Source organism: Sciurus vulgaris (genome assembly GCF_902686455.1).
Source record: "Sciurus vulgaris genome assembly, chromosome: 16".
Classification (NCBI taxonomy): domain Eukaryota; kingdom Metazoa; phylum Chordata; class Mammalia; order Rodentia; family Sciuridae; genus Sciurus; species Sciurus vulgaris.
Genome location: NC_136477.1, coordinates 23,526,624 through 23,554,548, shown reverse-complemented (window position 1 = coordinate 23,554,548; position 27,925 = coordinate 23,526,624). Strand labels below are relative to the sequence as shown.

At 44.4% G+C, this 27,925-nt stretch overlaps 1 protein-coding gene across 2 annotated transcripts in view; it reads right to left on the bottom strand.

Annotated features, from left to right (window-relative positions):
• The window catches only part of LYZL4 (lysozyme like 4), an 81,367-nt gene that overhangs the window by 42,466 nt on the left and 10,976 nt on the right, over positions 1-27,925 (bottom strand). The window contains exon 5 of one of the 2 annotated variants that reach the window (XR_013759768.1): positions 19,108-20,517. The exons of the other annotated variant lie outside the window; for it this stretch is intronic. The gene's annotated coding sequence lies outside the window, so the exon portion shown is untranslated. Of the gene's footprint in view, positions 1-19,107; positions 20,518-27,925 lie in introns of those variants that run through there. 2 annotated transcript variants of the gene reach the window in all.

Here is a 27,925-nt window from a genome sequence, read left to right as displayed (position 1 = left end):
TGTATATCAGTTTCTCCATCTGAAAAATAAGGATGATAATGGAATATGCTTCACAGGTTTCTGGGGAATGAATGAATGAATACATGTAAGATCTCAGAGAAAACTCGAATGATAATAAACACTCAATAAATTATGATCCTGGAAGGTTGAGGCTTAGCTTGAACTCTGCTGCAATGACAATAGGGAAGGCAATGCAGGTATAAATATAAATCCAGCCTCTTGCCCAAGGCCTGGTGTCACTAAGTGACAAAACAGTAAGTTCCGCTCTACTGGGTGACTCCAGAACCTGGGCTCCATTTCTCAGACCTCCTCCTTTCTGCACCTCAGGGAAACTGACTAGCTGGGCATCAGGAACATGGTGCCACTGCCACCTGGTGGTGATGCTGCACATGGCCTGTGATGGGGCTCCTGGTGACAACCGCAGCAGTTGGGGACATCTCAGCACAAAGGAGCATCACAGGGTGGCCTGAACAATGGAACACCACAGCTCCCAAAGCCTCTCTGGAAACCTTGTCCCCAGAGGGCTTGGGCTTGACTGGAGTCACTCCTTCAAAAAAAGGTTTGCATGTGTCACCAACCCATCAGTGTGTTAGCTGTTTACCAGACGAAACCAGCTCTTGGGCTGGGACGTAGCTCAGTGGCAAAGCATTGGCCTCACATTCACAAAGCCCTGGGTGAAAAATAAGAAAAAAAAAAAAAAAAAAAAAAAAAGATGAGCCAGTTCTTGCACCAAAAAGAGAAAGGCAAAGGAAATGGGACCCAGGACAGTCAGGTTTTGAAGAAGATATAATAGGATTTGAAGTATAGGACCTCACCCGGGGGGTTAGCTTTGGGCCAGGTGCTGAAGTGAGAGCACCATTATAATTTTCTCCATTTGACCTTTTTTATTTTTTATTATTTTTTTTTACCAACTCCCCAGCTTAGGTGGGAAAATGTTTATAATTTTTTTATTTGTTCCAATTTGTTGTACATGACAGTCAAATGCATTTATACATTTGGATAGCTCATACACAAATGGAATGTAATCTCTCATTTTTTTGATTGTACATATTGCAAGACCACATTGGTCATGCAGTCATATATATGTACATGAGGTAGTAATGTCTGTTTCACTGGGAATCTTTAAGGAGGACTACAAAGTCCTCTGTGCTCTGGATGCTGTTGACCTGTCTAGCCTCATGTCGCCTCTGCCTACCTCACATCCAAGGACAGCTTCAGACTTTGGGTGGACAGTTATCACTTGACTCTTATCGCAGACCCATTTCTGAGAAATGTCCTCCACTTGTTATCAGAGCCTGGGGTATCTACTCTCAGAGGGCTTTACACATTGTGCCCTTTGTGACGGGCGTCCCTGGAGCACAACCCCATAGATTGTCACATGAGTGATGCCTTTGGGGGCGTGAGCAAAGGCCCTTGCCATTTCCACTCCCATCCCCACAAGCGGGTGAGTGGACCTGGCCTCCAGACCATGGTTGGTCAGTTTTAATGTAGGCTCCAAAATCAAGTGGGATTAATCAGAGAGCTCCTACCCTTAAAAGGTGAAATCTATTTGAGAGACCTCCAGCCAGATTGTCCAGGATCTCAGATCCCTAATCTGTATCTGGTGGAGACCCAGGCCAGCTACCCTCCAGCAGGGCAGGTGCACCCACCCCTCCCCACACGATGCGTTGGTTGCTAACATGCCAAAGGCACCCCTTCTGCTGAAAATCTCCAGCTGCACAGAGGTCACCAGCCCCACCCTGCCAACATACGCCCCCACACGTACACCCTGCCAACAGCTGCAGAGGGACAACAGGCCAATCCTGGAGGCACAACAACTCTGGGTAGCTTTACAGCTCAAAGCCCCCTCCACCAATGCTGGATCTGGCCCCTTAACTTGCTCAAACTTGCTTCTTCCCTATCATGCTTCTGTCCATCACAGGCTTCTCCTGAATCACCACCCCGACAGATGGCCCCAATCCAGGAAGTCTCAGGGCCTTCCTCTGGAGGACCTGCTTAAGGCTGTCATGTTAGTCCACCTGGAGTCAGTCTGTGGGGAGAAAGTGACAATGACTTCCTACCTGACCAAACTTTAGACAGGTTTTTCTCTTTTCAAGAAGGCTTCAACTTCAGCCTATTAAAAATTAGACTCTCAGCATAAACGATTTTGTCCACCTCCACACTAAAAGACTTGAATACTAACATAGTTGTTTCTAACAGCTTGAGGTCATCTCTAGGATGACCCTAGTCCCCTCTGAGTGCACACACAAGGAAGCTGAATGCTGCCGGGAGAATTTACTCTTTGTTTCAGGCAAAGCCTGGTAATAGACAAGCCCTGAACACACTGCTCTCTTGGACCAGTAACATTAGAAAGATCACGGTTGTAAATCCTCTCTCTCCCTCTAAAATGTAGATCTTCAGTCACTTAGCTCTCAAGAACACGAGAGAAATTCCCATTCTCTCTCTCTCCCCCTCTCTCTCTCTCCCTCTCTCATATCAATAGAAGTTCATTAGAGCTTACATGTGCCCAATGCTTATGCTATTTTCTGGAATTGCAATGATAAATGTGACTAAAGTCTTCACTCTTATTTTAGGATTTAAATTCTGGTGAAGGAAATAGCCACATGAACACAAATTTTTATCATAGTATTTTTGGTGTTAATATAAAGGTTTGTTCTAAGGGCCACTGGAGAACAGAGGATGAGTCAATAGTCTACTCTAAATATTTTTAGCAGATTTCCCTTGTTTCCAGTATTTACATGAATAAGTTCACCACAGTAAGTAGATCTAACATCACCTCCCCACCCACACCCACTCACTTCTCAAAAAGTGACACTTGCCCCCTTTGATTCCCATAGGCCCATCCACCAATCAAATATCAATGACCTCACTGGGGTCAGTTGGGATCTGTCCTAGGAATTTGTAGTGAGAACTCTGAGAGATGGAATCAGGTGTCCCTTTGTTGTTACCTCCATTTAAGATTGGCCAACTTGGCACCACTTCCCAAAAATTTCAAATGAAAAAAGTGTCTGCTTATATCAGATTTTGAAAGTAGATTGGGGGGTTGGGGGGGGGGGACAGAATGAATCAAACACCATTGCCCTATGTAAATGTATGATTACACAAATGGTATGCCTTTACTTCATGTACAAACAGAAACAACATGTATCCCATTTGTTTACAATAAAAATAAATTAAAAAAAAAAGAAAACAGATCAAGTAGAACATAGCCTGCAATATAACCATTGGATATAGCAACATGGGGGTCAATAGAGACCTCGACTCCAACAGTTTGGAGACAGTGACGGAGATAAAATCCTGAATGAAGTTGTGCAAGAGCGATTCAAAAGAAGTAATTTGGAAAGTATTAGCAGAGATGACTGTAAGTATTTCTGCAAAGAGAATAGAGATGTTTTAATAAATAGAAAGGAAATTAATATCAAAAGATGATCTTTAACTCCATGTCAAAATACAGTCTACTGTCATATATATCTAAAAAGAGCAAATTAAAAAATTTTAAATATGATATTTAAGACAAGATAAATAGCAGAAGTTTGGATGCTGATGAAAAAGATCAATGAGAAAGAGGAAATAGATGATACATGAAGGAAAAGGAAGAACTACTGATGCAGCGTTTTTTTTTTAAGGCAAGGCACAATGAAATCTAGTATCTATGTGAGGAGTCGGCACATGGTAAGAACATGGACGGTTCATTGTTAATAACAAGAAAGATGCTACATGGACTTTGATGCAAACATATGTTTGTGGAAATGGGATTGGAATCTGGAGGTTTTCTGATTACTCCAACTTTCAGTGAAATATGAAGTGAGGTCACTAACTGAGAGTGAAGATGGGAAGATGTTTGAGATTTGAGGAGAGATGACAAATGCAGTTGGGAGAGGAATGGACTAGGCAACATAGTAGCCCATGATTGTGCATATTTCACCAGCCACATGTAGCTATGTGGGCAATGTGGGCACAGACACGTGGTAAGTGGTCAGGTGGATGTGACCAGGGTTGTGGTTTAGCTTTGTGCATAAACTAAAGAGAGGGAGTGTCAAGGGAGTGAATGATTATATAAAGACTGATTGTGAAAATTAAGTTGGGTAAGGATGGAAGTGAAGACAAAGAGGGTAAGTGAAAGACAACAAAGATGGCCAGATCAATGGATTGAATATCTTGATGAGATTAAAAACAATGTTGGCCTTGGGATATTGAAAGGTGTGAGCATGAAAGTTAGCAGATGGTGTGGTGAGAAAGTGGGATGTTGACTTTAAGATCATGTGGGAGTGGCAGTTTTGTGTAATGACAAAATCGTGAATCACAAAGGTTGGGTTGAGAACAAGTTTTTTTTGGAAGAGAGGAGGTTAAGGAACTGATAGGCTAGATAGTAGAAGGTTACTCTAAGATTCAGGTGAAAGGTCCACAAATTACCTTAAGCAGTGTTCTTCAGGGTTTGTTTCCAATTTCTAGGTCCCAGATCAGGTCATTATACAGGATCAGAGCCTGAGCTAGTTTTCAAGGTTTCACTTTAAGGTCTAAGTACATGTTACACATTCACATTCAAAATTCTATTTGATTAGATGTCAAAATAGAACATTGAATCTGAACCTGTAACTTTGAACATGAAACCAGAACCTGGACTTCAGACCTGGACCTACCTGGACATGACCCTTGGGTCTGAACATGGACTTCGGCCTGGATTTTCAAGGTCCTTGCAACTTACCTTATATATGGAACATGGATCTAGAACTGAATCTGGGACTTGTGTGGGGGAACTTTGTCATGAATACGGACTTTGGCTCTGATCCTCCAACTCTAAACTTTGGACCTGAGACTCAAATCTTGGACATGAATATTAGACATGGAACTCAGATAAACAGAGACCTTATCCATGAATGGACCTGGATATTAGAACTGAACTTTAGGACTTTTCTCTAAAGTCTTGACATTTATTTTTAATTTTTAGACCTTATACCTACATCCTGGGCCTGGACTTGAACTGGATCCTAACCTTGGATCATAATTTATACCTTGAACATGTACCTAGACATTAGAACTAGAAATCAACCTTTATACCTTGTATCTTTCTGAACCCCAAATCTGACATTAAGCTCAGATCTTGGGCCTGGGGGTGGTACTTTGGAGCTTAGTCCTAAACCTTGGACTTGGACCTCTAAAAACTAATAATAGAAATGGGACCGAGACCTCAGACCTGGGCCTAGATCTTCCTTTGAACATAGATATTAGACATAGGCTCTGGATATATATGGTTTGTTTGACATGACCTTCAAACTGAAACTGGACTTCCAACTAAGCCTTGGATGTGAATTTGAACCTTGAACCTACTCCTTAAACCTTGTTCTTGAACCTGGATTTGTCTAGGACTTAGTACATGACCTTAGACTTGGACAAGAATCATAGCCTTGGACCTTGGACTAGTAAATGTTTAGCATTTCCTCATGTGATTATTTGCCACCTGTATATTTTTGTTTGATAAACTCTCTGTTCAAATATTTTGCCATTTTTATTGTGTTGTTTGTTTACTTATTAAGTTTAAAGAGAGTTCTACATGAGTCCTAGACACAGACTCTTTAACAGAAATGGGATTTGCAAATAGTTTCTCCAAGTCTTTGGCTTGATTTTCATTCTGTTAAAAGTGTCTTTAGAAGAGCATAAGTTCTTAATTTTGCTGAAGTCCGATTTATTAAATTTTTCTTTGTAAAAGAAAACTTTTGGTAACCTTTGCTCATGGCCATGAAAATTTTCTCCTTTGTTTTCATCTAGAAATGTTATAGCTTCATATTTAACATTTAGGTCTATGATCTATTTTGACCTATTAATATGTTGGGGAAAATACACTGAAGTTTTATGTTCTGTTTTTTTGTTCTGCATGTGGATGTCCAATTGCAGCAGCAACATTTGTTGAAAAGACTATCCTAACTCCATTGAAGTATTTTTGTTTCTTTGTCAAAAACTGACTCTCTCTCTCTCTATATATATATACATGTGTGTATATATATATGTTACCATTCCATTGATATACTTGACTGTGTTTCTGTACTACCCTGTGTTGAGTACTATAATGTATAAGACGTCTTGAAAGTAGATAATGTTAGTCCTCCAACTTTGTTTTTCTTTTGCAAAGTTATTTTGACTTTTTGTTTTCATATTATAATTTCCATATGTTCATTCCTAGTACACAGAAATGGAATATGCTAGTACATAGAAATAATTCTTTTTATAATTCTTTCTTTTTCTTTTATCTCTTTCTTTTGACATGGGGTCTTAATTAAGTTGCCAAGTTTGGCCTCAAACTTGTGATTCTCTTGCCTCAGTCTCCTGGGTTGCTGTGATTACAGGGGTGTGCTACCACACCTGGCTTATATAATTATTTCTACTTAAGAACATTGTTGGACTTGTTATTAGTTCTTATAACTACTTAGGGAGATTTCATAACATTTTCTTTGTAGGCAAAGACAACTTGATTTTTCCTTTCCAATCTAAGTACTCTTTTTTAATTTTTCTTGTCTTATTGCACTAGCTACACTCTCATTGACAACGTTGAATAAAAGTAATAAAAGAACATATTGATAATCTGTTATCTGCTATCTTTTTTCCTGATCAGTCTGGTTGGATGATTATCAATTTTATTGATCTTCTCAAAGAACCATCTTTTAGGCTTATTCATTTTAATTATTGATTTCCTGATTTCCTTTTTCTTTATTTCTTCTCTGATTTTTATTTTTTCCTTGCAACTTAATTTAATTATCTTCTTTTTTCCAATTATTAGTGTAGAATCTGTAGTCATTAATTTGAGGCCTTCTAACTAGTGAATAAAGTATTTTAGTTCTATAAATTTCTCTCTGATTAGTGCATTAGCTATTTCTAACATATTTTGATACACTTTGTTTCCATTTTAATTTAAATTATTTTATAGTTTGCTTTATTGTTTCTCCTTTTTTTCATGGGCTTCTTAGAAATATGTTAAGGTCCTAATACTTGAGGAGTTTCCAGATATCTTTCTGTTAATGATTTCATATTTAACTCCAGTGTGGTTAGAGAAAATATAAGACTTGTTTTGTGACCCAGAGGGTGGTGTAGCCTGGTAAATATTCCTTAACACTTGTAAAGAATATGCACCTCTGCTGTTGGTATTGGAATGTTCTATAAATGTTGAGGAAATCCAGATGATTTATAGTGGTTTTCATGTCTTCTCTATTCCCCTTAGTTTCCTTCCTGCTTGTTCTATTCATGTTGAGAGAAGAATACTATGGTGTTATAATTATAGCCCCAAACACATGCTCGAGGTCCCAGAACTTGTAAATATATAACTTTACATGGCAAAAAATGACTTTGCAGATATAAGTTTACAGACCTCGAGGCAGGGAGATTATCCTATATTATCAGGTGGGTTCAATTAATAGCATAAGTCCCTAAAAAGGGGGAGCCTTTCCCAGATATGGTTAGAGAAACAGGATGGAGAGATACAATACTGCTGGCTGTGAAGATGGAAGAAGGGAGCAATAAGCCAAAGCATACTGGTGGCCTCTAGAGCTTCCAAAAAGAAATGAGGCCTGGAAAAACCTTACTTTTTACCCAGGATATCTTTATTAGCCTTCTGACTCAAGAACTGCAAAATATTAAGTGGGTGTTGTTTTAAGCCACTAAGTTTGAGGTAATTTGTTTCAGCAGCAATAGAAAACTAATACAGATGTTAAACCCTCTGAAAATCGTGGATTTGTCTCCTTCTCCTTGAAGTTCTCTCAGTTTTCTCTTCAGATATTTTGAAACTCTATCATTAGGAGTATAAGAACTAGTATCATTTGACTCTATCATCATAAAATGATTCTTCTTCCCTGCTAGTAGTCTTTGCTATGAAATTCACTTTGTCTGAAATTTCTTTGGGTTATTATTAACAGCTTTTCCTACCTCTTAACATTAAACCTACTTTTTCTTTTTATGAAGTTTGACAATTTCCACCTTTTAACTGGGGTGCTTAGACAATTAACATATAATGTGATTGTAGACATAGTTGAGCTTCCATTTGTTGCATCTGTGCCTTGTTCTTTTTTCCACCTTTTTTGGTATTAAATATTTTTATGATTTAACATTTATCTCCTTTGTTAGCTCATTGTTTTGTTATTTTTACATTTGCTTTGGGATTTAGATTATTTCTTTAATTTATCATAGGATGCCTTCTGGTACACCACTTAACACATAAAATAGAATCTTACGACAGAATGGCAGTGTGAGGAGCTTCAGAAATCATCCCACCAAGAAACACCTATTATACAGATTAAAATGATCAAAGATAACCGTTCAAAGTCTCTGAAGATTGACTGAAGTGCTTACAACAAATTGTGAAGCAGTCATTTAACAAAATTGATGGAAATGTGGTAAGTAATGTTTTTTGATGAATAGTGTTTGTACTGCACAAGGGAAGCAGAGGCTCTGAGTAGAACCCAGGTGACCCTCATGGGCCTCTCAGGGCTGCCATGTTCATAGTAAGACAACATCATCGACATCCAGCAGAGAAAGAAAGACTCAGACACCTCAGGAATGAAGCTGGGCCACCCAAAGTCAAAACTCACCTACAAGGCTGGAAATATGGGATCGGTCCTGGGAGAGCGAAGCATAAATGACCACTATGGTTATTGCAGAAATGGAAACCACCAATATTTTCTTCATTGTGGGACCTTGGGCATCATATTTCACCTGGATTTATTCAGGATCTAAAGTCTAACTTAGCATTGGACCTGGAAGATGGATTTTAACTTTAAACCTGGACCATGGACTTTGACCTTAATCGCACACATTATTCTAGACTTTAGATGTCCATAGACTTTAGATGTCCATGGGATTTGACTCATTGAACGTAAACATAGACTTAGACTTTGAAAACTGCATATTAAAACTTGATCTCAGCTCTGTATATGAACCTCAGACCTGGAACTTGGACCTGGCTCTGAACTGCATGTGGGACCTGGCCTCACGAATGTAACTTAGCTCTGGAATTGTAGCATGAAACTTAGTTTTAGACCTTCACTTAGACTTTATCATTGGACCAGATATTGCATCTAGACCTTAGACATGGAACATGAACTTGGATATGAATTTTGGACCTGGATATTGGACCTTGCTTTGAACTCACATTAGACCTGACCTCAGGCCTGGAACTTGAACTGGAACCTTGAACATAGACTTGGACCTAGGTTTATAAATTTAACAATGGAATTCAGACTAGAACCTAGACCTCAAATATGAACCGCCCTATTTCTAGGTAAAAAAAACCATAATAAACACAAACATTATCTAAGAAAAGTCTAAAAATTACTCATTCTTCTCAATTACATTGATGAATCCTGGCAGGATTTGTGAAAAAGAGCTAAGACTCAGAGTTCTCAAAAGTTCTCGCTGCAAGTAAGAATGAAAGTGAATCAAAATGATACTTGTGTAAGAGTCCATATTTGCACATTGTTAAAGGAAGTAAATCTTATTGCAAGTTAGAGTCAATAAAGATGAGTCAGATAAGTGTTTGGAAAAACAGTTTTCCAAAATGTATTAACAAGATCAGCCTCATACATTGTTCTCAAAAGTATGTTCTTCCTGCAAGTTAAATGAAATCAGCTGTACTTGTAAAACAAGAAAGAAAACAAGTTCAGAATCAGAATCAAAAGTCCAAATTTTGATTCCAACATCAAAGTCCAGATACAAGGTCAAAGTAAAAGATCTAAGTTTGTATCTAGTTTTTATATCTAAGGTCTTCACAATGTCCAAGACAAAACAAAATCCAAGATCCGGGTGTACAATGTAGGTATAAGATTCAAAGATCATGTCTAAAGTGCAGGTCCAGGTTAGAGTTCCTGATCCAATGTCCAAAATCAAGGTCCAGGTCCAGGGCAGAGCTCTATGTTCCAGGTCCAAGGTCAACAGACAGATACAGGGACAAGGTCTAAACCAAGGTCCAGTTCCTAGACCAAGTTCCAGGTCTAAGGTCAGACCCAAGAAATTAGACAACTAAGGTGCAAACACCATGTCCAATGTCCATGTCAAGATCATAGTCCGCATCTTACGTCCATATATATAATCATGTACAGCTCAATGGTAGAGGTAAAAGCTTAAAGTTCAAATCTTAGGTTAGGAGTCCATGTCCAAGCCAGGTGTGATGGTGCACGTCTGTAATCCCAGTAGCTCAGGAGGCTGAGGCAGGAGGATCACAATTTCAAAGCCACCCTCAGCAAAAGCAAGGTGCTAAGCAACTCAGGGAGACCCTGTCTCTAAATAAAATATAAAATAGGGCTGGGGATGTGGCTCAGTGGTTGAGTGCCCCTGAGTTTAATCTCCGTGGTACCCCCAAAAAATAAAAATAAGAAGTCCAGGCCCAAGATCCAAGTTCAAAGGACAAGTTCACATTCAAGTTCCAGATCTAAGGTTACATTCAAGTAACTAGAAAGACTAGGATTCAGATATCAGATCCAATATGCTTATCTGTATCATAGGCCCAGATCCAAAGTCAACATCCAAAGTCATGTTTAGATCTGAGATCCATGTTTATGGTTGAAAGTTCCAATTAAAAGTCAAGGTCTAGTGATATCAGCCAAATTATATTGTTATATTGTGTGCATGTACAAATATGTAACAACAAATCCCATCATTATGTATAACTGTAAAGCACCAATAAAAAAAAATGTGAAAAGAGAAAAAAAATCAATGTCTAAGATTCAAATTATAGTTCCAAGATCTAGGTCCTACTTCAGATGAAGTTTGCAGCCAAGATCCAGGTTCAATATATATACATAAACATATCTACGTGTGTATATACACTTTATCATTTTAGAAAAAAATTTACATTTGAAATTAATTTTTGAATGAAAAATGTTTTATAAATCCACCAATAAAATATTTGTTTATTAATATGCATAATAACATAATTTAAAGCATTTCCTGTTACTTCTTAATCTGTCCCAATTTAGAAATGCTTTATCCCATGCGCCAGAGAATTCAAACTGTCTTCGAAGTAGTTGAAGTTTGACATTCAGGCAAAGATGGTAAGTGCTGCAGTTTGGATCTTGAATGTCCCATGTGTTAAAGGTTTAGTCCCCAGGATGGTGCTACTGGGATATGGTAGAACCCTAAGGTGGCCGGCCCTAGTAGGAGTCGTTAGGTCATTGCAGTGTGCCCTCAAAGGGATTGTGGGACCCCAGTCTCTTCTCTCTCTCTCTCTCTCTCTCTCTCTCTCTCTCGCTTCCTGGCCATAAGGTAAGCACTTTGTTCCACCAAGCACTATCCATCGTTGTCATTTAGCTCACTCACTAGAGGCCCAAAGCAATGGTTCTGCCCAGTCTTGAACCAGAACCTCCAAAACTATGAGGTAAAATAAAACTTTTCTCTTCATAAGTCAATTATCTCAAGTATATAATTATAGTGACAGAAAGCTGATTAGTAGGAATGGCTCTGGAGCAGCCTTCAGCCTCGCCCTCAATCACCCTGCAGCCACCACCCCTTCGTCCACATGCTCAAAGTCAGAGTCCTGATTCCCCAATCATATATGGCCTATTAACAAGCAAGGGTATGCCCTCCCACCCCACACTGCCAATGGATCAAAGACCCGAACCAATCTACAGCTGGCATAATTGAGGTTCATCTGAGCAGATCCTTTACACTCCCTCTTCTCTGTTCCTCCTCTCCTCCCTTTCTTCTTCCCTTAAATGCTATCATTTCATAGGTGAGGACATTAAGGTTCAGAAAGAGCAGAGACTGAACCAATAGCACTGTCAAAATTGCCACAGAGCCAGCACTCAATACAACCCTCAAAAGAGCCTTGCTCTGGAGTAAGAGCACCACACTGGGATTCACCAGCCCTGGTTTTCAACAGGCTGCTCACTCCAGCTTAGAGAGAGTCACTGTGGCCATCAGGTCCAAGGCAATGCACCCTCAGACCTGGCCCCAGGGAGGGATATGGGCCATGGGCCATGGCACGTTCTCCCCTGGCCCCTGCACCCTGCAGGGCACCACTGTGTACCCAGGGGTGAAGCATTCTCCAACAAAGGAAACCTCTTTTTTAATGACCTCAACTCCCCTACCCAGATACAAATTCACCACCTCCATGACCAAACAGACTACCTATATTGGGAAGTCCTTTCTATCATTCTGTCTGTGGTCTGATAAAGACAGACATTGCTCCACAACACGCCAAGTAGAATTTCATATTTCTTTGTTTTTTAAAATTCGAACTCACTATTATACTGACGCAAGCCTACCCACTAAGATGGGTGAGAAATTTTATATTGATCAATGTCTTGAGTCAGGATCCCCAGAAGCAGAGCCTATGACAGCTTTTATTGAAGGAGGAACTCAGGAAAAAAGGACTAGGGGCAAGCAAGATGGGATACAGAAAGGAGATGAGCAAGGATGTTTTCCACCAGACGATTTCATACTGATCCCACAGCCGTTCCCACTTGGAATCAAGGAGTCAGACATTTTTTATCCCTGTGTCAATTGGACTTCAGTTCTGAGCTATGGGGAGATGGTAGAGGCAGATTGACACAACCCTCCCCCTCCCCTTCCCCCGCCCCTGCCAGGTAATGTGGTTCCCACAGGCTGTGGGCAATTCTTCAACGTAGGCAGAAGCTGAGAGCTGTTAGCACCACAACTGCAGCAACTGAGTTGAGTGGCCCACCTGGCAAATGGAATCTGAGTGTGACAACACACCAGCCACTGCTGTCCAAGTTTCTACCTCTTGGATCATCAAGCACCTGGGATCACCTGGCCCCATGGATGCAGGAAAATATTTAAGCCTGAAGGCATTCACTTCTGGACTTCACATAGACCCACTGGCTTTGCTCCCTTGGAGCCCAGCCAATGCCTTAGGTTCAGATACCAACACCTCTTAGAAGCACCCCAACGCTTCTCAGACCCCAAGGAAACCAACACTTCTCTGGGATCTGGTCCACCAACCCCCACCCTATGCTCAAAGCAAAGTCTTCACCTTCCCTGTTCCTGTACAATCTAGCTTTGTCCTGTTTGCTCCAAGAGCCAGATTACAGGTGTCTCAGAGGCAGCCATCCCAGGCAGCCAGCCTCCTCTCTCCCACTCTGGAATACAAAGAGGTTGTTGACTCTTCCCTGGCAGGGAGGAGTGCACAGACCTTGGAACAAGGCTCCTGGGATGGTGGGTTTGCCTCTCACTCCTTCCGGATAGGTCTTCAGCAGCTAGAAACACTTCATCCTGTGACACACCTAAATCGCTTCTGCTGCTTCCAGTCAGTTCTCTTGGGCACCAAAGAAAAAGCCATTTCACGACTTCCGGCATTGTGAGCATGTGAACTGGGTGGAGGTCAACACACCTGCCCTTCAGGGCAGAGTGTGTGTGCCATTGTCCAGGGCAGCCCTTGGCCCACAGCCCTGAAAGGAGGACAGAATCTGGTTAGTCTCCAATGTCACCACATCAGGGCAAAGACTGATATTCCTGGTGCAGAAGGGGCTCTTGCCACCTCCACAAGGTTCAGCCTTTCAAAAAAGCAGCAGGGTTTGGTGGGGCTATAAGTCTAAGAGTTCTCTGTTAGGCTGACCGTCAGATTACTCGGCACATGCCCTGCTCTGTCTCAAGCAGCCAGCAGAGAGAACCTGCCTAGGGGAATCAGGGTTTTGTAGATGTGTCCTGGTCACTCCTCTGCACACACTGTGCTTAGTCTCATGCCACAGGGAAAACCAGACCTTCTCTCAGGAAGTCCTACAACCCTATCATTAAGGAACAATGACCAGGCCCAGACACAGCCTCATCTATGAAGGTCTGACCCAGAAGAAATTGTGCACTCCCCTTTTTGATCCAAAAGAGGGAGTGGGGTTGAGGAGCACCTAAATAGCCAGAAATTCCTGCCTTTATCTCAGGTTTGCCGAGAATGAGAAATAAACACCTGCTGTCAGCTGTTTCCTTTTGCTCCTACTGCAGCCCCTTCACTTCATGGAGAAAACCCAGGGTCCTTTAACTTCGGACTCACTACAGCTTCTGAAAAGACAGTGTCTGAAAACCAAATTCATCATTTCTCATTGATAAACTTTTTAAAATGCCAGCCCTTTTCTTGCATGTCCTCAGAGCTCTATTCTCATGCCTGGACTGAGAGCAAGCCCTGACCTTGATCTAGACTCAGACCTAACATTGTAGAGGCTGGGATCCCAAAAGAAATCTGAACCCAGTGAGGCAGAGTGTGTTACACAAATAATGCTGTTACACAAACGATGGAATGATTGTCACACTATACAGATGAACTGAGAATTATGAGCAGTGACAGGGAGCTTTTTGGAAGGGAAAACTCAACAGACTGGACTGTCTTATTTATTTGGTGTCCTAGAACCTGCTACAGGGGCTGGCATGAATCAGATGCTCAGGAAGCGAAGGGCAGAGAGAGCAAGATGTGTCTTGAAATTTAGAAAGAGACCTTGAGACAGAAAGAGAAATGAGAAGAAATAGAGTTGAGGTCTGGGGTGGCCTCACCCTGCTTTCTGGTGTTGACATCTTGTGTCTTCTTCTTCCCTTGAATATAGGCAGTGTAAGCAAAAGTAACCAAAACAGTTTTGGCACCATAGTGAAAGTACAAATAACCAGGATGGGAGCAGACTTCATGGATCAGCTGTCTTTTATTCAGCTGTGGAGTCAGGCGACAGAGGGGCTCACTTTCTGGGTAGAAAATGGCCACCAGTCATAAGAGGGGTTTGGGGTTTTATAAGTTACACTGAGAGGTGACTTGTTAATCTGGGCATTCAGGAAAGAAGTTGCAAAAATTTGAGACTTGTTTTTACTGGGCAAGGATGAAGGGTTCAGAGCTCAGTAACCAGTGCTTATCTTGTCCTCTGGAGGTCATTTTATCGTCACTGGGACAGAATTGATGTGTAGCTTTACTGTCATTAGGAAATAATTTACTGGGAAAGGATCAATGTTTATCCTCTTCCCAGGGACTGCCATTTTAGGATTGATGTGTGTCTCCTTCCCAGGGATTGTCACATCACTGGGAAAGGATTTATTGGAGAAGGATCGATGTTTTGCCTTCCTCCCTCCCTCCTCCCAGATTGCACTGTCTTTGGGGTTGTTATTTTTCATATCCTTCAGGCAGTGCATGTGACTTGCTTCTAACCAATGGAATACAGGAAAGGGGACAAGGTATGTATAGGGGACTATGCATGATCTTATGGTTATATTGCATAAAACTATAGTGCCCATCCTGCTAGTTTTCCCTTCCATTACTAGAATCGAGGAAGCAAGCAATCATGTTGGGGAAGTCCACAAGGCTAGGAACCCAGCAACCTCCAGCTATCAGCCTGCCACACCCTCCAGCAGCAAGTAGTCCTACCGTCACCCAGAACTTAATTCCATCAGTAACTACACAGGCTTGAAAGCAGATCTTTCCCCAGCTGAGCCTCAGATGAGATCCCAGTCTTGATGGCAACTTGACTGCAGCCTCATGAGACCCCGCAGTGGAGGGCCTGCTTGACCCCTGCTCAGGCTCTTAATCCACAGAAACTGCCAGAGAATAGATGGTTGTTTCAAGTTGATAAGTTTGTGGTCATCTGTTACACAACAATAGATAATAACTAATATAGGTCATTGGAAATAGTTGAAGGTGGCTGTCGGGTGTCAGACTATAGGGCAGCAGTGGGGGCAGGGTATGGTGCGAAGCAGATGATAATGACTACCTTTTACTGAGCACCTACTGTTGGGTTTGCCACTCAACCCTTCCAGGGAAGCTTCTCATGTACTAGTTCATTCATACTCACAAATGCAAGGATTTAGGAATTATTATCCCCAATTTACAAACAAGAAAATAGGTGCAGAAAAGTTAAGCCCCTTGCCCAAGGTCACACAGCTGATAAGTGGTAGCACTGAAACTCAAACCGAGAAGCCCAGATTCATGGCCCCCATTTTAAAGGCCTTGGCCATGCCCCTTTAGGAGTGGTGGATGCAGGGATGTCAGTCCGAAGAACTATATTCTTCAGGCAATGAGAGCACTTGCAGGTGGGGCACAGGAGAGTGGCACTGTCCACTGTGGGTTTGGGAAAGCAACAAGGAGATGGGGGAGCAGGCTGTAGGGAGGCTTGACAGCTGTGGTACTTAGAGGATAGGGGAATCAGAGCCAGGCACCTGGGATAGGCAGGAGGTAGTGGAGGACCAAGGATCAGCCCTGAGATGATGATGAAAAGCCACCTAAAGTCAGCAACCTCTCTGGGGCTAGGACTGGATTAAAGTGAGCCCATGGCCCCGAGTCTTCCTTGTGCTCTTCTGCTCTGCAAGCCTGTGATCTGGTCATCCTCCTCCCAGGGTGCAGTGGGGCCAACAGGGTCTGAGCCTCCCAGTTCACTGGACTGCAGGTGGTCCAGGGGCAATTGACCAGTGCCCTTGAATGCTCTTCTCTCCTCTTCCAAAGGTTCCTGGGCAGTGGACTCAGGGTAAATGTGGTTCCCTGGTACACAAGGCCAGGTGGGTATAGCCAAAGACACCACAGAGGGAGGAACCTTGCACTCCCCAGGTACAGCATCCACTGTGCTTTGGGCTTAGTTTTGCCCAGGCTCCCACTGAGTCCATCTCTGCAACTTCCACAGCCCCACCAGAAATTAAACAAAGCTGGGCCTTGACAAAGATGAGCCAGATTTTGGGCAAATGCTGCAATTATTATTATTTTTTTAATCTGGTGATTTCAAACCTCTTAGACATTTAGGGCTCTGAGTCTCAAAGCAGCTGATCCCATGAGAGCTAATGAGAGTGGTGGCTTCTAACTGGAGTGACTGGCAGCTGGCACTTCTGCAAGCTGCCCCAAAGCCAAGACTGGTAGCTGGACCGGCTCTCCCAGTGGCCACCACAGAAGGAAACGCCTGAGGGCTCAGCAGAGCGAAGCTGGGACCCAGCCTGCCTGCCTACTCTGCTTCTTGTCTCTCAGATGGCCGTGCCCACCGCCTCCCAGTCCTGTCCTACCTGAACTCCAGCATAGCACGTTTTCTCTTTCTGTGCCACCTGTTGGTTTGTCCTCGCTCACTCTCCTCCACCACCCTGTAAACCCCACTGAGCTCTCACAGGCCAGCATCTCCATTACACCTCCCAACTCCTAACAGATGATGGCTCCCTTCTCTAAGGTCCCCAGCCCTCTTGTCCATTTAGTCTCACATAATAGTGCTTTCTGTTTCCTTTCTTCCTTGACTGAGATGCCTACAGTCAGAGCTAAGTCGGATTATCTTTGCACTGTCCCTCATTCCGCCTACAGAACTCCATTCAGGGACTCAAAAGTACAGGCAGAAGAGCCCTACTCCTGGGGAGAAGCAGCCTATAGGGGGCCTGCACCCAGGGGGATGTTTTTAACACCTGAGCAGACATTGTCTCTCTTTCCTCTCAAACAGCCTGTGGACCTGGGATCTATCGCCCAAGGAAGAGGACAAGAGGGCACCCTGCCCAGATCCCCTCTGCACTCACTGATCCTAGCAAAACACACCTGCAAATTTACTGCAAGCACCTGCACTTCCCTGCCAGAGGGCTTTTTTGGCAGCAGCACCTGTCTGAACAATGCCTGGGGCAGGTGAGATGGGCTGGGGAATTTCCTTCCTGAGATCAGCCTTTGACTCATGACAGATGGGAGTCAATGAGAGAAACCCCGCATTCCTTGACTTACAGATGAGACAGCTCTGAGCTGGATTTTACAGTCTCCCAGAGGGCCCAGTGGAGTGCGGGCTGGTGACCCACAATGCTAACCTGCTCATCGAGCAGCCCGTGAGCCACCTTCCACCCGTCTCGCTTCCCCACTCCCCCGCCACTAGTGCTTTCTAGGACCGCTTCCAATAAATTGCCCGTGCTCAGTCTGGTCTCAGGGTCCACGTCAAAAGGGATCAAACAGGAGCCTATGGAATGAAAGCCGAAAAACGCCTGAGCCCCCCTAGCTTATAGATGATGTCAGATGTCTCCAAGGAAGAGACACCAAGACTGATGAGGAAGTAGTGACAGTAGAACATGTTCATCAAACTCCAGAACCTAGTGACCTGGGCCACTACCCAGGCAGTGCCCCAGAGAGTGGAAGGAGCCCAAGGAGGGCATGGATATGGGCTGGCCCTGCTGAAGAACCTGCCTGTCCCCCGCAGATCCCTTTTCCCAAGCCTAGCCAGAAACCCCAAGCAAGTTCTGATCACAGACACAGTCTGGAGGCAGCATGGAACCCCCAGAACTGGCCCACCATGGGAACCCACATTGCCTGAATCTATGTCAGCCCCGAGTTATGACTCACCATCCCTCAACGGTAATAGGCTACGAAATTATTTGGGGTCTTGTTTTCTAATACGGCCACAGGGCAGAGTGCAAAATTAGAAATAATTTCAATTATAAAATGAAATAGCTTCTTACACCCTGGAGATTAAGAACCCAGGAGAGCTGCTGAAGTAGCATCCCTTCTTTTTCTCTTCTGGATCTTTACCAGTCTGTCTAGGACCACTCAGGATGCACACGATGTGCATTAGAAATGAAGCCAAGATCTCCTTCCTGAAAACCCCACCCCTAGTCCATAGTGAGAGTTCTGGAGAGCAGAGAGGCAGCTTCCGCCCCCTACACTGCCCCTGCTTGCTCTGGGATCTCCTGAGGCCCAGAGCTTCCCAAGCACATGCCCAAGCCTTCCAGGGGCAGACCCTGCAGGGAAGCAATCAGGGACCAACCCTCTCCATCCATCAGGAGCAAAGCCTTTTTTGAAGGCAGAGTCAGGGTATTCCCTAGTACCTACTCAGGAAACAGCTAATCCCTTCCACTCTGCCCTCACCTTGGAGCCAGGGTGGTCATGTCTTAAGGCTGGAGTCTTCTGCAGTTCCGTGGGATCTGGATGCAGAACATCTGAGCAGGCCACACATACTATCAGGTCTCCCAATCTTTTTTTTTTTTATTATTATTTATTTATTTTTTCCAGACTACATTTTGATTCATTGTACACAAATGGGGTACATCATTTTGCTTCTATGGTTGTACACGATATAGATCCATACCATTTGTGTAATCATACATGTACATAGGGCAATGATGTCTTTCTCATTCCACAATTTTTCCTACCACCCCCCTCATTTCCTTCTACATAATCTAAAGTTCCTCCATTCTTCTTTCACTCCCCGCCCCCCACCCCCATTATATATCATCATCCACTTATCAGGGAAAACATTCAGCCTTTGGTTTTTGGGGATTGGCTTATTTCTCTTAGTGATATTCTCCAATTCCCTCCATTTATTTGCAAATGCCATAATATCATCCTTCTTTACGGCTGAATAATATTCCAATGTGTATATATATCCCAGTTTCTTTATCCATTCATCTGTTGAAGGACATCTAGGTTGGTTCCACAATCTAACTATTGTTAATTGAGCTGCTATAAACATTGATGTGGCTGCATCACTGTAGTATGCTAATTCTAAGTCCTTTGGGTATAAACTGAGGAGTGGGGAGGTCTCCCAACCTTGATGGGTCAACAGAAACCAGCCCAGGCAGAGAGAGCATCTCCAAGTGGAGCTGTGTGGATTGAGAAGGCAACTGCTGATCTAGTTAACACTCCTCATAAGTCAGAGGATTGAGCCCTGAATCCACTAGCCCCCAAGGAATCCATGAATAGAAATTTAGGGAATTCATATATTTAGGTGAGAACATGACTACTTTATTCCATTTGAAGCACAGTGGTATCCGCAAGATCTGGGGCCACATCACCAATGGAAAACTCAGATGTTTTCATCTCACTACCACTGATGAAGATGCCTCCAAATGTCACTTACTGTCATCACTGTCCCTCTGTATCAGCAAGGAATACAGTTCAAGGCCCCTAGTGGATGCTTGAAACTGGATGGCCCTGAACCCTATATACTTTGTGTTTTTCTTTTCCTATTCATACATACTAGTGATAATGTCTAACTTACAAATTAGGCATCTCAGAGATTAATAGCAATAATTAATAAAATGCAACAATTGTAACAAGATGCTGTGATTAAAAAGTGATGGGAATGTACTCCACCTCAAAATATCTCATTGCACTCCACTCACCCTTCTTTTGGGGATGGTGTGAGTTGACAGCGCCTATTTTTTGAGAAGAGAAGTGAATGGCGTAGGCACTGTGGTTTAGCAGTAGGCCACTACTGACCAGATGATAAGTCAAAAGAGCAATCATTGAGCCAGTTACCAGCAGACCACAGGTCACCGAAACCACAAAGAGAAACCAGGGAGAAGAAACATCTGTATTTTAACATCATCGTGGTTACTCAGCCTGACACTAAATCTTATGGAGATTTGATACGTGAATGAAGAAGCACAAGTATCACTGTGACCCAGATTTGTTTTCAGTATTTTGACAGATGTGTTTCAGTGGACTTCCTTTTTCACCCATTATGTTTTTTAAAATATATTTTAAAATATTATCTCAGGCTAAGCTCAGTGATGAGAACACTTGCCTAGTGTGCATGAGATTGCTGTCCAGGAAAACCCTGGGACCTGGGCTTGATCATTCCTGGGTCTCCAATGTTGAAATGGAGGGTGCGATCCCCAGCACTGCAAAAGATAAATAAATAACAAAAATATTATTTTAAGAAGAGTCCAAAGACTTCAGAAGATCCATGGCTCTAAAAAAGTCCAAACCCCTGCCATGGAGAGACACACCTCCCCCGAGGAAGCAGGGAAGGGGTGGCCTCTAGTTAAGAAGAGTCCTCTTCAATCTTTGCAGAAATGGGTCAGGAACCTTAGAAACCATTGTTCTGGGGCAGGTGCTGGGCAGACTGCCCAGAAAGGGACTTTATTCCATTTTGTCTTCTTTCTATCTTATTTTAACTCATATTTATGGTTTCAACTTCTGAACTTTTCCACTGGGCCCAGCATGCAACTTGGCAGGAGAGGGTTCCCAGCAGAATAGAATAGAAAAACAGAGTTTGATGAACACCAGTCTGTGCCCATAATGGGCTGAGGTTTTAGGTGGTGGTCAGGGACTTTCAGAACAACCCTCAGTTTCCCCGTTGTAGTTCCAGGAATGATACAGTCCAAGTCCCAAGATTTTCCTGGACAGCAGCCATATTAGCTGTCATTCAAGACTGGTCAGACAAGGTTTGTGCTCCTGGGCACAAACTACAGTGAACCCTCACTACCTTCCCTGGGAGATTAGTGCCTGACAGGGGGCCTTTAAACTTCACAGCCTGGACCCCTGTCCAGGAGGAAGGATAAGCAAAACTAGCAAACTCCCTATGTCAGGGATGCAGGGTGGTTACCCAGTCTGACTTCTGCTTCTTCCACCAGGTAGTCAGTGATGTCCCCCGCCCCAGGGAGTGGACCTCTTCCAATTATAGCCACAGCAAGATCTCAAAGTTCCACTTCAAGAGCATATAATTTTTTCCCTTTACTTTTCAACAATATCAACAGGGTTATTTTTAAGCTGCAGAGTCATGAGAGTATTGGAAGGGGGCTTCAGTCAGAAAATGCAGGGATGTTAATTTCCCAGCGTGGGCCCGTGGATGAATGTCCACTCAGAGAAGTTTCTGAGGTCCTTGCTGAGTTGAACCCCCACCCCTGAAGCAGAGACCTCAAGAGCCCTTTCCCTTTCCTCCAGCCCCCTAAGTTCTCTCATAAATAAATGACCCAGACCTCGGTCCTTTGTCTCAGCTTCTTCTTTCAAGGAAACCCAAACTAAGACAAGTAGTATTGGAATTTCTAATCTGAGCACGTGGCTACCCCTGACAAAGCTTACATTTTTCAGCTGTGTATTTTAGCCACGTGAGATCATGGAACTAAGTTTTGGCAAGTGGGATATGAAAGAGGTGACTATGCAACTTCCAAGTCATCCAATTAATAGGAAGGGGCATGCCCTCTTCTTCCCCTCTACAACTTCCCACTAACTGGAAAGCAGAAGTAGGAGTGAGCCGATCCTGGCCATGGGGACAAGAATCTTCACCTCCTGGTATTCCCAGGAGCCTCCTATACTGAATCAAGAATGGTTTCTGTGACCAATAGGATATAGCAAAAGTGAGAGTGTGTGATTCCCAAGGCTAATCAGAAAAGGCACTCTAACCATCTTGATCCTTTGGGTCCCTTGCTGTAGGGGAAGACAGCAGCCATGGCAGAAGGACACTCAAGCATCCCTGTGGAGAACTCTAGGTGGGGAGGAACTTAGGCCTCCTGCATTGGCCTCCTGCCATAGGATGTGGTTTGGGTATGAAGTGTCCTCAAAAGTGGGGATTTTGACCATTGATTGAATCACAAGGCTTCTGGCCTCATTGGTAGATTAATAATTTGAATGGATTATTTGGAAGTGGGGAATTATAGAAGGTGGATAGTCTCAGTCTCTTTCTCTCTCTCTCTCTCTCTCTCTCTCTCTCTCTCTCTCTCTCTCTCTCTCTCTCTCTCTCTCCTTCTCTCCTTCCCCACTTCCTGGCTGCCATGACCTGAGCAGCCTTCCTCTATCACACCTTTCCCCCATGATGTTTTCTGCCTCACCTCAGGTTCAAAGCAATGGAACCAGCCAACCATGGACTAAAACCTCTGAAACTGTGAGCCAAAATAAATCTGTCCTCCTTTAAGTTACTCTTGTTGGGTATTTTGTTCACAGGAACAAAATTTACTCATACATGTGAGTGTACACCTTGAAAATGGATCCTCAACCCAGTCAAGCTTTCAGAAGACTGCTAACTTGGCCATCTAACTGCCAACTCAAGAGAGGTCTCAAACCAAAACTGTCCAGCTGAATTGCTTCCAAATTCCCAACCCATCGAAACCATAGAGGCAAAAAAATAATTTATTTAAACCATTAAGTTTCAGGGAAGGGCTGGGGAGATAGCTTAGTCGGTAGAGTGCTTGCCTTGCAAGCACAAGACACTGGGTTCGATCCCCAGCACCGCAAAAAAAAAAAAAAGTTTCAGGGTAGTTTGTTATCTTAGGTAACCCTGAGTTAAATTGTGTTCCCCCAAAATTCACATGGTGAATTCTAACCCTTCCCCCAACCCGTACCTCAGAATGCGATGCCATTCGGAGATAGGGTCTTCATAGAGGTAACTAAGATAAAAGGAGATGACTGGTGTCCTTATGAAAAGAGAACAATAAGAGACAGACATGCACACAAGAATGTCAAGTGATGATGGAAGAAGAGATGAAAGCGATGCCTTTACAAGTCAAGGGACAAAACGGTTGCCAGCAAGCCACCAAAAGCTAATGAGAAGTGTGGAACAAGAAATGCTAGGTCTCTGCGAGTGAGAGGAAGGCGTTCTTCAGTGTATCCACCACAGCTTGGGCCTCCGTTTACTTATTCATTTGGGGGAACTCATTTCCGGTGAAATCGGTCAGGAGGGCACACACACAGGGAAGAAGTTTTAGAAGCTGTGTTGGTGAGGATGCAGCTTTAGCCACATGTGACTGAGACCAAAAGAGCAAAGAACAATGGCTTAAGATAGACGTTTGCTTCTTGATCACAGAGAAACCTGAGCTGGTGTGGGGCTTTCCCTGTGGTGTTGAGGACCCAGCATCCTCCTGTCTGGCTGCCTTAGATTTTGCTAGGATGGCCATGACACAGAACCACAGACTAGGGGGATTAAACAATGGAAATGTATTTTCTCACAGTTCTAAAGGCTTGACATATGAGATGGTAGAGGTGATTCTTTCGAGGGCTGTGAGGGGCCCATACCCTATAGTTCTGGGCCCTGTCCCATCACAGGCAAGAAGAAGCCTAGGGGCAGAAACAGCTGGCAAGTGACCTGGGCAGGGGCAGGACCCAGGGCAGAGAGGAAATGAGAGAGGCGTAAGTAGCTGAGGCTATTTTTACCCAGACCTGTGCAAACAGAGGCATGGGCTGGGCTGGTCAGTTCCTCCCTCTCCTGGCACCTGGCCTCGAAGTCCCTTCCCAGGTAGGCAGTGCCCACTGGGTCAGGAGCCAAAAAAGAGTGATGAGTAGAGAAAAGGCAGATAGGAGAATTGCCTCCCCCATGGACTCCAGCCTTGAGGCCCTGGCTCCTCTCTGGGTGCTGCAGCCTCAGACTCCATGGCTGCCTCTTGTGAGCCAACCCCACTCTGTGTCTCCTCCAAGGTCAGACAGTGTGAACTGGGCTATCATCAAGGCTGGGGGGGTCATCATGGGGTCAGAAGTCAGCTGGACTGAGGTCTGTGATCCGAGTCAGGTATCATCCTGGGGTCACAGGTCACGCTGGGCTGAGGTCTATGATCAGGATCAGGGGCTAGTCTAGACTGAGATCTGAGATCAGGGTTAGAGGTCAGGCTGTGCTCAGGAATCAGCCTAGGGTCATGAGTAACTCTGGATGGAGGCCCAGGATCAGGGGTAGGCCTTAGCCTAGGGTCACAGGAAAGACGCAGCCCAGGCCTAGAGTCAGAGATAGATTTAAGCAGAAAAGGCTCCTAGCCCAGTCATTTCCTGCTTCTCCAACCTTCACTGACACCCACTCAGGGCCTGTCATCCCTAGCAGAGGCCCCCAAAGTTTTCCTAGAGGGGTGATGGACATGGATTCCAGTCCAGGCATGGAAAAGGCTCCCTGAGACCTGTGTGGAGGAAAGCGTTCCTGGCAGAAGCAACAGGCCAGGCAAAGGTGCAGAGGCCTGAAAGATAGAACCCAGGCTAGAGTGGACAGAGGGCTGCAGGACCCAGGTGGGGAAGAGCCTCCAAGGCCTGGGAAGAAAGAGCCTAGAGGACTTTCCCTCAGAGCTAAGTGAGAGGGTGGTCAGTCCTGGGTTTTAGGAAGATTCATTCATTCAGTAATTCAGAGAGGACTTACTGTGTGCCAGTTCTCCAGGAACCTGGGACATGCTGGGAATAAAAGCTAGTCCTGAATCCCTACCCATGTAGAGCTTATGTTCTAGCAGGGGAGGGAGATAAAAAATGAATGTAATAAAGTAAACTCACAAATAATCAAGTGGCATGGTGCCTTAGAAGATGATCAGGGCTTCTGAAAAAATAAAAATAAAAAGTAGGATGAGAGGGTTTAGGAGTTGGGGGAGGAGCAGTCTGCAGCTTGCAGTATTAGGTAGGGTAAGGTCAGAGCTTCAGAAAAGAGGTAGGATGCCAAGGGATTCCTGTGGGGGAGAGCATTCCAAGCAGAGAAGGAACACAGTGCAGACCCGAAAGTAAGAGTTGACCCGGGAATAAGTTCTTGGAAGAGCAGGAGACCAGTGTGACCAGAAGGAGGACAAAAGACCAGAGGGAAAGGTGAGTGACAGAAGGATCACTCAGGGTCTGGCAAGTGCTCTAAACCAAAGAGCAACAAGATCTCACTGATGTTTTAAAATGAGCTCTAAGAGAAATAGCTTAAATAACACTGCAGGAATGCAGCCTACCGACTCCAGCTGTGGGATGCTAGTGTATGGGACCAATGGCCCCATTCTCTTCAAAGGAGAACATGGAAGGAAAAAGAGAGGCTTGGGCAGAGAGATAGAGGTAGTCTCTATATGAAATTCTAGTGTGTGGATCTTTTTTTTTTTTTTTTTTTTTTTTTTTTTTTTCGTGGTGCTGGGGCTTGAACCCAGGGCGTTGTACTTGCAAGGCAAGCACTCTACCAACTGAGCTATATCCCCAGCCCTAGTGTGTGGATCTTACTTAAACAAACTGCTTTAAAAAAAAAACCACCCTAAGTAAAGGAAGGAAAATTAAATAATGACTGCATATGTAATGCTATTTAAGGAATTTTAGTCTTTTGTGGGAGTGAAAAGGATCTTGTATATAATGGTATTATGGTTACTTTTGCGGGGGGGCAGTACTAGGGATTGAACTCGGGGGCACCTGACCACTGAATCACATCTCCGGCCCTATTTTGAATTTTATTTAGAGACGGTCTCACTGAGTTGCTTAGCACCTCGCTTTTGCTGAGGCTGGTTTTGAACTCACCATCCTCCCGTCTCAGCCTCCTGAGGCGCTGGGATTACAGGCATGCACCACCACACCTGGCTTGTGGTTTCTCTTTTAAGAGTCCTTATCCTTTAGAGATCCATACTGAAATAAGGAAAAAGCTGCAGATCTGTAATTTGATTTGAAGCCATCATGGCTGGAGAGGGGACAAGAAGAAATGAGCCGAGGGGTGGACAGGAGTTCATTGTAGTATGGTATTCACTTCACACATTATGAAGTTTTTTTGGGTGAATCCAAAAATAGTAATAAGTCAATCCAGATGTTGAGTTTGGAGTTTGGGGTCCCAAGGAGAAGCCAGAGGCTATCAGCAAGCTTCTGCAGTGTGCAGATGAGGAGAGAGATGAAGATGACCTGAGACCGGAAGCAAACAGTAGGAGGGGGACAGGGATGGGCTTGCAAAGGAAGATGCTCCCTCCCACCCCTTCCTCCAGCTTCTTCCTCCCTCCTCCTCCTCCTCTGCCCATTCCTTTCTTCCTCCCAGCTTTGCTTCCCCACCCTCCCTTCCTCACCCACTCTTCTACCCCATGCATACTCCCACCCCTCTTCCCCATCGCTCCTCCTTATCTCTCTTCCTCAAGCCTCTGTTCTTCTTCAGCAAGCGTCACCCTGACCTGGTTCCCAGTCTTGCACAGGTGGTCCCACTCATCTGGGTTTTCTCTGCAGCTAGGTACCCCCAGGCTCCTGGTGCTTCTCTCTTTGCTGAGGGCTACCCGCTCCACATTTCCCCAAAAGGAGGAATTAGGGTGCCTCTGGGGTACCCCTCAGAGCAAGCATCACCACAGCCTAAAGCAGTTCTGGCCCCACTTGGGAGAAGGTGGGGTTAGGGATGTGGGGGTGGCTGGTAGGGCCCAGATTTGCACTGAGAGTATGGTGTGGTCCCTGCCATTCTTCTTCCGAGAAATAATTCCTCTCTTGGGCAAATGATCTCTCACCACAGAGGAGGGATGAGGCTGGGAGGAAAGCAGAAGTGGCCTCAAGACACTTCCTGTCCCAGGCATTTGTTTTCAAGTGCCAAGCCTGGGAACCAGGAAGGAGGGAGGATTTCTTGATTCTTCCAGACCGCCTCCCTTGAGCAGCACTAGTCTTGCCACCTGTACCTGCTCCCCTGGCCTCTGACACCCTTGCGAAGAAATTGGAGGGTACACAGGAGGTGGGACCCTATATGAGGCTCCACCAAGATTCCTAGGTCTCTCAAGCCTCAGCCCCTGGACTTGCCAGGACTGCACAGGCTGGGCTACTGTGGGTCTTGGCAACAACAAACATAGTCCAGCAACCAAGGGGAGGGTGGAAAGAAGGGGCTTCCTGATGCCTGCCCAGCACAAACCACTCAAGGATACAAGGAAGGCCAAAGTTGTATTTCTTACCATCTAATGTAATGACTTCATAGTCAAAACTAATTTGAATTCTAGAAAATAATGATGAAAGAAAAAGAAAATAATGACGAACCAATTTCTTGAACTCAAATCTGTGGACTGAGATTCCCTTTCAAATGAAGGAAAGGCTGGGAGAGAGACTGAGGGCTTCTGACTTCATAGAGGCTGAGGCTGGCTGGCATAGGCCCCGCACTGCTGATCACAGTCCCTGTTTAGTAACAGCACACTAGCCCACCTTGCCACTTGTGGGTGGCCATTGGGAATTATGCCCATGACCTTGGGATCCTAAAATGTCCTTGTCTCCATGGGGAGGGTGAACACATGTTCCCAAAGATGTGAGAGGGCAAAGACTGGGGCTGGCACTCTGATGGCAATCAGAGTAATAAAGGGGACAAGAAGAAGCATTTCACTGTTTGCCTGTGGCCACATTCAGGCCACAAGGGACTCCGAGGCCCCTTTGCAGGCCAGGGTGGAGGACAAAGTTAGAACTGAGTCAGGCTCTCCCAACCTAGTCCAGGCCTCTTGCTTCCTCTCCCAGTCTTCAAGCCATTAGCATGGTCTCAGTCCTAGAACCGGCCCTTCAGTCTGTGGAATCAAATCACACAGCGACTGCTGAAAGGCCCCGGGTAAAATCCTAGGTCCTACTGCTAGGTAAAAGAGAAGTCATATGGAGCCCCCACTCCTGCCCTGCAAGGACCAG